At 42.1% G+C, this 8,798-nt stretch overlaps 1 long non-coding RNA gene across 2 annotated transcripts; it reads right to left on the reverse strand.

Annotated features, from left to right (window-relative positions):
• Positions 1 to 3,436: 3,436 nt before the first annotated feature.
• On the reverse strand, positions 3,437 to 5,288 carry Gm32836. Of its 2 annotated transcripts, XR_382686.2 has the most exons (4): positions 5,252 to 5,288; positions 4,651 to 4,756; positions 4,161 to 4,236; positions 3,556 to 3,883 (listed from the first exon to the last, which is right to left on the reverse strand). It is a non-coding gene; the product is annotated as a predicted gene, 32836 (long non-coding RNA). The 2 variants fall into 2 exon arrangements; XR_382684.2 differs by having other exon boundaries at positions 3,437 to 4,236.
• Positions 5,289 to 8,798: the final 3,510 nt, after the last annotated feature.

Genomic DNA, 8,798 nt, shown 5'->3' on the forward strand with positions numbered 1-8,798 from the left:
AAGAGAGGCCCATTGGTCAGGCAAACTTTATATGCTCCAGTACAGAGGAACGCCAGGGCCAAAAAATGGGAATGGGTGGGTAGGGGAGTGGGAGGGGTGTGGGGGACTTTTGGGATAGCATTGGAAATGTAATTGAGGAAAATACGTAATAAAAAAAAAGAAATTATTAGATCTGTTTTATCAAGGGCAGTAAAGTAGAAAGCCTGTAGTACTTCAGTGTGAGGAGTTCAGTGATAAGAGCATCTTATAAACAATTCAAATGTAAGTTAACTTACACTCACAAAATGCACGAAGATGTATTGACCAATGGCAGGCCATATATATGACAGTGCTCTCATAAGATTACAGTTGCTCTGAAAGGATACAGCACAATGCATTCTTCACAGGTGACAACAGGTGTAAAAATAAAACCTCCTGCACTAGCAGTGTACACAAGTACATTGCAAACCATTATGTGCTCCCAGCATATCCTTGCTAAGTTACTGTGTGCCCTGCTGTCCTTTTTTTTAATTGTTCTAGAGTGTTCTCCTACTTGCTAACATTTTCCCTGGGAAATTGATGTATTATACACTCAACAGCTCCGTACAGCTATTCTTCCTTTGTTTATTGAATGCATGCATAGGTTTTTTCTGTTCCTGACTGAAGTTTATATTGTTCTCTCATCATCATTCCAGAAGCAAGAGGCTATGCCATGAACATTCCAGATCAGCCTGGTTTGCAGTTTGTTGCAGCAGCTAGGGTTGTATGAGTAACACACACAGTGAGAGCACTCACCAAATGATGCATGTCTCAGAACATCGTCTGATCATAAGCAAAGGGCCACTTGTTTAACTTACATCAGTTTGAATTTTGCTGATTTTATTCCTTTTTGCTTTTCCTTGCTGCAAGCACTTTTAAAATTTCATGTTTTCCACCCTCTTTATTTTACTTAGCTTTTAATGAAATTTCTACACAATGTTTGTAGAAACTATCTGGCAGATAACTATGAAGGGTTAAGTCATAAACCTTTATTACCACAAGGGGGTGTGATTTATAAGGCAATGACAGGAAAGAGACAGTTTTCTTTTTGTTTTTGTTTTTGTTTTTTTGTTTTTGGATGGGGTCTCATTATGTATCCCAAGTTGCTTCTGAGAATTCCCTATGTAGGACAAGCTGGGACTCATGGAGACCTGCTTGCCTTTAAGTGTAGGGATTAAAGGTGTAAGGTGTAGATGCCACACCTGCTGACATTTTATAAATATATCTATTTAAAGCTTCATTAAATGCCGATTTTACTTGAATGTATTTAATAAAATATTGTTTTTTAAAAAAAGAAAAGGATACTAAAGACAGAAACAATCTCATAAAACAAACAGGAGATTTTCTGAAGGACCTTTTTATTTCCAGGTGGTCCTCAGGAGTTGTGGCAAGGTTTGGGAGAAGGCACTGGAAGCTGCCTTAAAGGTTATCTTCAGGAATTTCTCACTTCCATGACATCGGTACACTTACCTGTCCAGCCTTTCTATTTCATCTCAAGTCATGAGCTCTTGCTTAGAAGAAATACATCTTCTTGATTAACTACTTAAATATAGACAAATGAATTCATTTTTAGATGTAGCCTACTAGGGGAAATGTCATGCATATAAAGATGTGCTACATTAAGTAAAAGGAGGGGCAGGGGATTGACTGTGACCTCAAGATAGCCCGCAAAATGAGGTGAGGAGAGCAGTGCCTTTGAGTGACATTCCACCAGAGACACAGCCTTTCCTGAGGCTCCTGCTGTACCGTGCGTTTCCAGTTCCACCTGAAGAGTACCCAATAGGGTCTGTGCTGCAGCTGACAGCGGGTCCACCACACAGCTCACAGTTACATTAACAGAGTCCTTAACTTGCTTCACTAGTGTCACTTGGTCCTTCCAAACTCTTAATTTCTGAAAATTATTGCCCAGGAAGTTAGAAGTTGTCAGTAATTTTATTATTCATTTCAGAAAGTTTCCAAAAGTCAAGTTACATAAATATTATATTCCACCACATTTTCTTCAACAGTTAAGTCCCGGGCTGGGCTTGAAGTCATGATCCTATTGCTACTACCACCAAGTTCTTGAATTATAGGCTTATGCCACCATGCCTGGCACAGATTATGCCAATTAAGGCAACATCAAATAGCTGTTTACTATTTAAAAATTGGTTTCAAATTCTTTTCTACTAGACCCCACCTACTTATTAGCCTCAACCAGACTCCCAATATGTAAATACTTTGCATTTCTTCTCCTCTTCTGAGACAGCAATTCTAGTCAAGGTGGTGGCTGCTTCTACCTTGGCAAGAGCTAATGGGTTTACTTAATCAAGAAGTTGTTCTTATGGGAGTAAAATATCTATGCAGTCAATTCTCACTGAATTCTGTTATGTATTTTTAATAAGTAGTGACCCATAGTTTGAAGCCACAGCCTAGCTTACTAACCCAATAATCTCTTTGTGTATACTTTGTAATTTCTTTCTTTCAGTGTAACAAATGGCATTAAAGTCAGAGAGGGCTTTAGGGGTGGCCTCCATGGATCAATCAAAAATTATTGTTTTTCCAATTAGTGTGATTTATTATGACTACAGAAAGAAGCAAGTGAACCGTGATTCCCAGCCAATCAGCCTACGTCAACCAAAAAGACTTTTGCAAAAAGCTATATAGATTTTATGTAAATTTGGTATTTATGAGCACCAAACTTTTAGCACTGACATCTGCCTGAGAAGAAACTTCATTTACAGCAGTGGCAGAGATGAAGTTCACTGTGAACTAGTTTTGAAGACCATATGCTTTAACAAGCTGAAGAAGAAGGGAAAAGAGGCTCTTTAAAAACAGCTTTTTCTTGGTCTCACTGTGGATGATGCTGCGTGACAACATTGTGACATCATAACTTACGAGCTTTTGCTTGCTATTGCACCAACGGAGCCTCAGGGAGTATAACAGCACCTTGGAAGTCTATGGTGCTTCCCTTCCCTGGAACGTAAGGCATTTCACAGGCATTTTCTTTCTAAACCTCACAACATCTCTCTAAGGTATTGCCAAACTGGAGACAAATTTCACAGTTTAATCATGTGGAACACATTGGTAAATATAGATGTGCCTTTTAGAAAGTTGCTTCGAAGTGTATTTTGCAGCTCACAAGACGTTTCTCAGGGTGTAAACCAGTGGTGTAATGTAAAGCTTTTAGCCCTCCCCCATGTGAGCAGGGAGGGTAGACAGACGTGTTTGGTGTAACACTCAAGGTGGCGCAGGAGGAAAGGCGGGTGTGTGTGTGTGGGTGCAGGCTATTTTGTTCCCTGTCCTCCTCCCTTCTCTTCCTGTCTCCCAAGCTGCACAGGGGCGCTGCCTGTGTCTTCTCATCCTTCCCTTCTCATCGTCTGAAAACAAGGCCAAGATATGCATTTAGTTTTTAATGAAGAGTCTGGTTATATCTCCAGGGTTAAACAAAAAAACTGATTTAATTCACTGGGCCTGTTGGCTAATTCTGGCAATCAAAGAGGTATTTATAACATAGGGCAAAGTGGAAAATGTGTCTTTTTTTTTTTTTTTTTCTTTAATGACCTGGGAGGGTGGTGATAATGAGGACAGGATAGAAAAAAAAAAAAACTTGGGATAGGGACCCCCAAAGCAGCAGTTCCAAAATTGACCTTGCTGGAGGCCAGGAACGCTGGGAGAGGACTCTGGTTTCCGATTCCTTGTTTTAGCTTCGCCTCAAGGAGCATCTCTGGTTAGATCAAGACTGAGACAGCAGCCCAGACTGGTGGTGAACAGCTTTGGAACCGCACATCTGGACTTTGATAGTGTAACTCTGCCACAGGTCTTTCCAAATTTCAGATCTTTTCAGTTATTTCAGGATCTCCACTCTTGACGGGGAATTTGGCAGGATCTGTAGAGGCCATGGAAGATGGGTTCCTGCTGAACTGAATACCACTAGTCTTAGTGTAAACATGACATCCTGATATACTCTAAAGTTTGAAACATTATGTAGTATTGTTTCCTCCTTTAAAGATGTAATCGTGCTGGGCCTGTCAATCACTTGCCCAAGAGATGACCGCTCAAGCAGGTGATGCAGCTAAAGCTGCACTGAAGAGATGGGAGGGACGACTATCCCGTACTGAAGAGATGGGAGGGACGACTATCCCATTATGAGATAATATACTTACTTTCTCAGAAATGTTGTTGTTGGGTCACTTGCTTACGGAGATTCTCTGAGCTCTTTCTACTCTGCCTGCCTGAGTCCTAAATCAGAAAGGGAAAGCAGGAAAGTTATGGTTTTCTATCTCTTTCTTCAGATGCTGGCCTGAGTCTAAACATGTTTTCTTCGGCACTTTGGGCTTTCTTACTCCTTCTCTGAAACTACCCTCTTTCTGCTGTGTAGCAGTGTGTTGCCATGCGGTATCTTGGTGACCCTCCATCACTGAGCATGCTAGTCTAACCCAGAAGACATGACTCTCTTTCTTTGCCATATACCAGCTCTCAGCAGCCCCTGGGGTTGGAAGCTTGTTTGCCCTGTTGTCCTGGAGCTTCCTGCTGAGTCTACTTATATGAAAGAGTCTAAAATCCCAAAGGGAAAAACCCACCATTTCTCTGGAAACATATGACATTCAATGTGGGGCCCCCAAACTTTCTGGCATCAGTAACTTTCAGACATACCCATTTCTTGTCTCAATTTCTCAGCATTTTCAGTGAAAGAGAATGGGGTCTCAATGTTTCTCCACAGCTGGGATGCTTCCTGCATGAAATTCTGGCATCCTGGATGCTGAGACAGAGGATCGAGAGTTGAAGCCTAGTGTGAGTGACATAGTTCGACTTCCTTGCAAAACAACAAAACAAATCAGACTCTCTCTCCATCTCTAATATCATCCTTCTCCTTTCAAGAGCCCCATTTCCCCCCAAGTTTCCATAAAATATGACATGGAGCAGATACTTAGACGGGAGTTTCTCCCCACAACCTCCCCTTTCTACTGATTCTTACACTTGCCCTCCACCTCCCCTCAGAAAAGATCAGGCCTTTCAGAGACATCAGCCAAATATGACATAACAAGCTACAATAACACCACCCACATGTTCTCAACCACAGCTGGATGAGGCAACCCAGCTGGAGGAAAAGGATCCTAAAGGCAGGAAGAAGAGTCAGAGACAGCCCCTACTTCCACCATTAGCAGTTCCACAAGAACATGGAGCTATATAACCGTAACATACACAGAGGACCTAAGTCAGAGCTGCACAGGTTCCCTGGTCTCTATGAGCCTACTTGAGTCCTGGTCAGTTGATTCTGTGAGTCATGTTCTTGATCCCTCTGGCTCCTCCAATCCCTCTTCTCTCTCCTCCACAGAGCTTTCTGAGTTCTGTTCCCATTGCTGGATGGGACTCTGGTCTCTCTCATGACATCATGAAGGCAGGACAAAGTGTAGGTTGTTGGAGGTTTTATGGCTGGGTTGCCTTCCCAATCGCTCCACTCAAGGCCTTGCCTAAACCAGGATATTTTTGAGAGGGAGGGAGGGAGGGGGAGAGAGAGAGAGAGAGAGAGAGAGAGAGAGAGAGAGAGAGAGAGAGAGAGAGTAATTGGTGATTCTTAATGGATAGGTCTAGAACTTTTCTAGGCAAATCAAATGAGCTCAGCCTACACAAAGGCGCCATGCAGTGAGCAGTGCCTGTGTTTGTTTGTGATACAGGGACAATGGACTCCCAGAGTCTGGGGCAGTGCTGAGCCCTCTTTAGATCTGCCTGGCTTGTTGGGCTTGGTTCCTTGACACTCAATAGCTACTGAAGACAGTCTGGGTCCTTTTGTCCCAGTGCCTTCTGGTCCTTTTGGCTCATGAATTTCTGTGGACAATGGAAGGCTGAACTTTTAGACGAGATTGGGAGTGTTCAGGGTGGTATGGCTGTAGACGAGGTTGAGCTTTTAGAAAGAAACTTCATTGTAAGAACCGGCTTATGGGAAAGAAAACAAGCAGCGCTCCTGTCTAGCAGAAGTGGGTCCCAAGAATGAGCAGCCACTGATAGAGCTCCTGTTGTAGAGGGAGTGACCAACTTAACCCCCACGGTGAGGTGGATCTGAGAATCTGGAGATTAAAAAGTCCTCACACTCTTTGAGTTTGTCTAGGATCCTGGAAATCAAATTTCTTCCTGATAACTGCTCTAGGCTCTTCCATGTGAAGAGGAAGGGGTGGTGTCTACTTTTCCTTCCTGGCTGGGCTGTAGAGACAGCACTGCCCTCCCTAACCCTTGCCTTTTTTTGTTTAGCCTGGATTCTTTCTTTTGTGTTTGTAGTCTCTTCAGTGGAAAGCATGGTCTCTTCCTATTGTTTGTATTTGTTTGCTTTGAATGGAGATGGTTTACACAGCATATCAAGATACTTGGTATGAGTAGTCAGAAATGTTATTAGCAATTACTTCCTTTTTAAAAATACATGCAAACATTTGAGGGACGGCCACGTACGGGTAGCTGTGTACACTAGAGCTCGGGCTCTGTGAGGGTTTACAGGTATTTGTGGAGGATTTTATGTATATTTTCAGAGTTTTTTTTTTTTTTTTCTCTTCTCTTGTGGAACTTTGAAAAATGGAGAGAATTAAGTTGTTTCTAAAAAGCCAAACCAGCCTGCCATCTCTTTTTCTTTTCTGGGCTACGGTCCAATTTGCACAGCAGTTGCAAAGAAAAAGCAAACGCATCACCAGCTTCAGCGAGAAATATTGTAACAGTATGTAATCTCTGTCAAGATGAAATTGCTTTGTGATTTACATTACAATAAATCCTGACCTTTAAGCGCTGCAGACTAAGCTAATCTGTGAAGTACTTTATTCCAACACTGATTCAGCGAGTGCAGCTCAACCAGAGTGACTGTATTAGTCCCACTGTGCTGTGGTTAAAGAGCCTATATATATCGAAGCAGATTACAGAGTGTTGTTCTATGTGTACTATAATAAGTAGAATAATTGAAATATTCAGTCTGTTTCATCATTGTGAAATAATAGAATTATTTTAACCTCTCCTTTGTTTGCCTATTATGGGAATTACAAGTAGCTACATTTAAATATCATTAAGGCCTGATTTAGATTGATTAGAACAAGAAAATTCAGAATAAGGTTAAAATACCACATGACACTTCAGCCTTAATTCACTTCTCTGAGTTAAGAATTGTTATATCTGTTCTTTTTTCCTTTCTCTTTTCTGGGTAAAATGTTCAGATGCCATGTGAATTTTTCACTACCAGCTTGGAATTTTTGGCTTTTAGTCTGCCCAGATCAAAGATCAGGCTCACCCAACATGAGAGAGAAATTATTTTTGGAGACATTACAAACAAGCAAGCAAGCAAGCAAGCAAGCAAGCAAGCAAGCAAGCAAGCAAGCAAGCAAGCAAGCAAACAACAAATTGTCACATTTAGAAACTATCAAGGCACTGTTTTCCAGTATCTTTTCTTTTCCTGTACAGATCAGGACCACACCCACTGATGGACTATTTGACAGTGTCTCAGGGGCATTATGGGCTTTCCCTGCCCTTACCTGGGTGGTCATCAGTACACATGTTTTTAACTCATTAATTTTTGTGTGAGGTGTTTACTCTGCTTTTAGGCCTGTCTGGTAGATTTCAGGATAAAATGTCTGTTCGAACCTAAGCACACGCGCCTGCTTCTCTCTTCACTGCATCCACACTGGTCCGTCCTTCATCTCTGTCCTCTGCATATTTTTATTTCGCCCAAAACTGAAGACATTGAAGGGGTTCTAGACTTGGATTTCTTTGAGTAAAGTTGGCTCTTGTTCCAGCTTAGGAATCACAATTTCTGAAGCTTACCGTCAATATTGCTGGGCAGAGCGGCATCAAGGAAGTTCTTGCCTAGAGGCCTTCCCCGCCCCCGAGACAGGGTTTCTCTGTGTATCCCTGGCTATCCTGGAACTCACTCTGTAGACCAGGCTGCCCGCGAACTCAGAAACCCGCTTGCCTCTGCCTTCCAAGTGCTGGGATTAAAGGCGTGCACTTCCAATGCCTGGCATCCTAGAGGCGTCTTAATTCTCACTTATCACCAGATCTTTTCTTATTCCGACTGCAGCCCTGTAGGAGCTGTGGGATGATGTGGCTTTCTCTTTTCTGCTCAGAGTTGCTCTGTTCTTTTGTGTGCACTTGTACATACCTGCACCGATCTGAGCGAACACTCACAGATCCCTGGGAATTTCTGTGTAACACCTTCTCTTTGATACCTTGTCCATAAATCCTAGCCTTTTTGATCTTCTTCAGTCAGCATCTGCCTTTGCTATTTAGAGAGACCAGTTTGGGTTTCCTGCCCTATGGTCAGGTAGTAAGCCGGGCGAATGGTGGAGATCACATTGCTTCTCTTGGGGATCACGCTTCTGTGCTGTGGAATATATGAACACAATGATCTGAGATTCTCATGAAACTGTAATCATGTGTACCCTAATAACAGGATGTGCCTGAGAAACCCTCCTTACACTATTCCATTGTTCTTCTTGCTCTGCTGACATCTGAACGTCCCCCACAAACAAAAATGGCTTCTGCATCCAGACACAGTCCTCTTGTAGAATTGTAATGGTGTATGCACCCCATCTGACCAAACCATCTCTAGGTGGTACATGACTGAATTTGTTTGGTACCTTTGCCAGAACATTTCTGGCAGTACTTTAAAGTTTAGTAACAAAAATAAAAGAATATGAATGTGTATGTGTAACCTTGCCTAAATCTGTCTATTAACATTCTCACATCATCTTTTACTTAAGCAATTACTTTCATGGTGTTTGTCACAAAATAAGTGGATCTTGGTGCGATTCCTTTGTGTGATTACTGTGTTA

This window comes from Mus musculus, chromosome 13 (genome assembly GCF_000001635.26).
Source record: "Mus musculus strain C57BL/6J chromosome 13, GRCm38.p6 C57BL/6J".
NCBI lineage: Eukaryota > Metazoa > Chordata > Mammalia > Rodentia > Muridae > Mus > Mus musculus.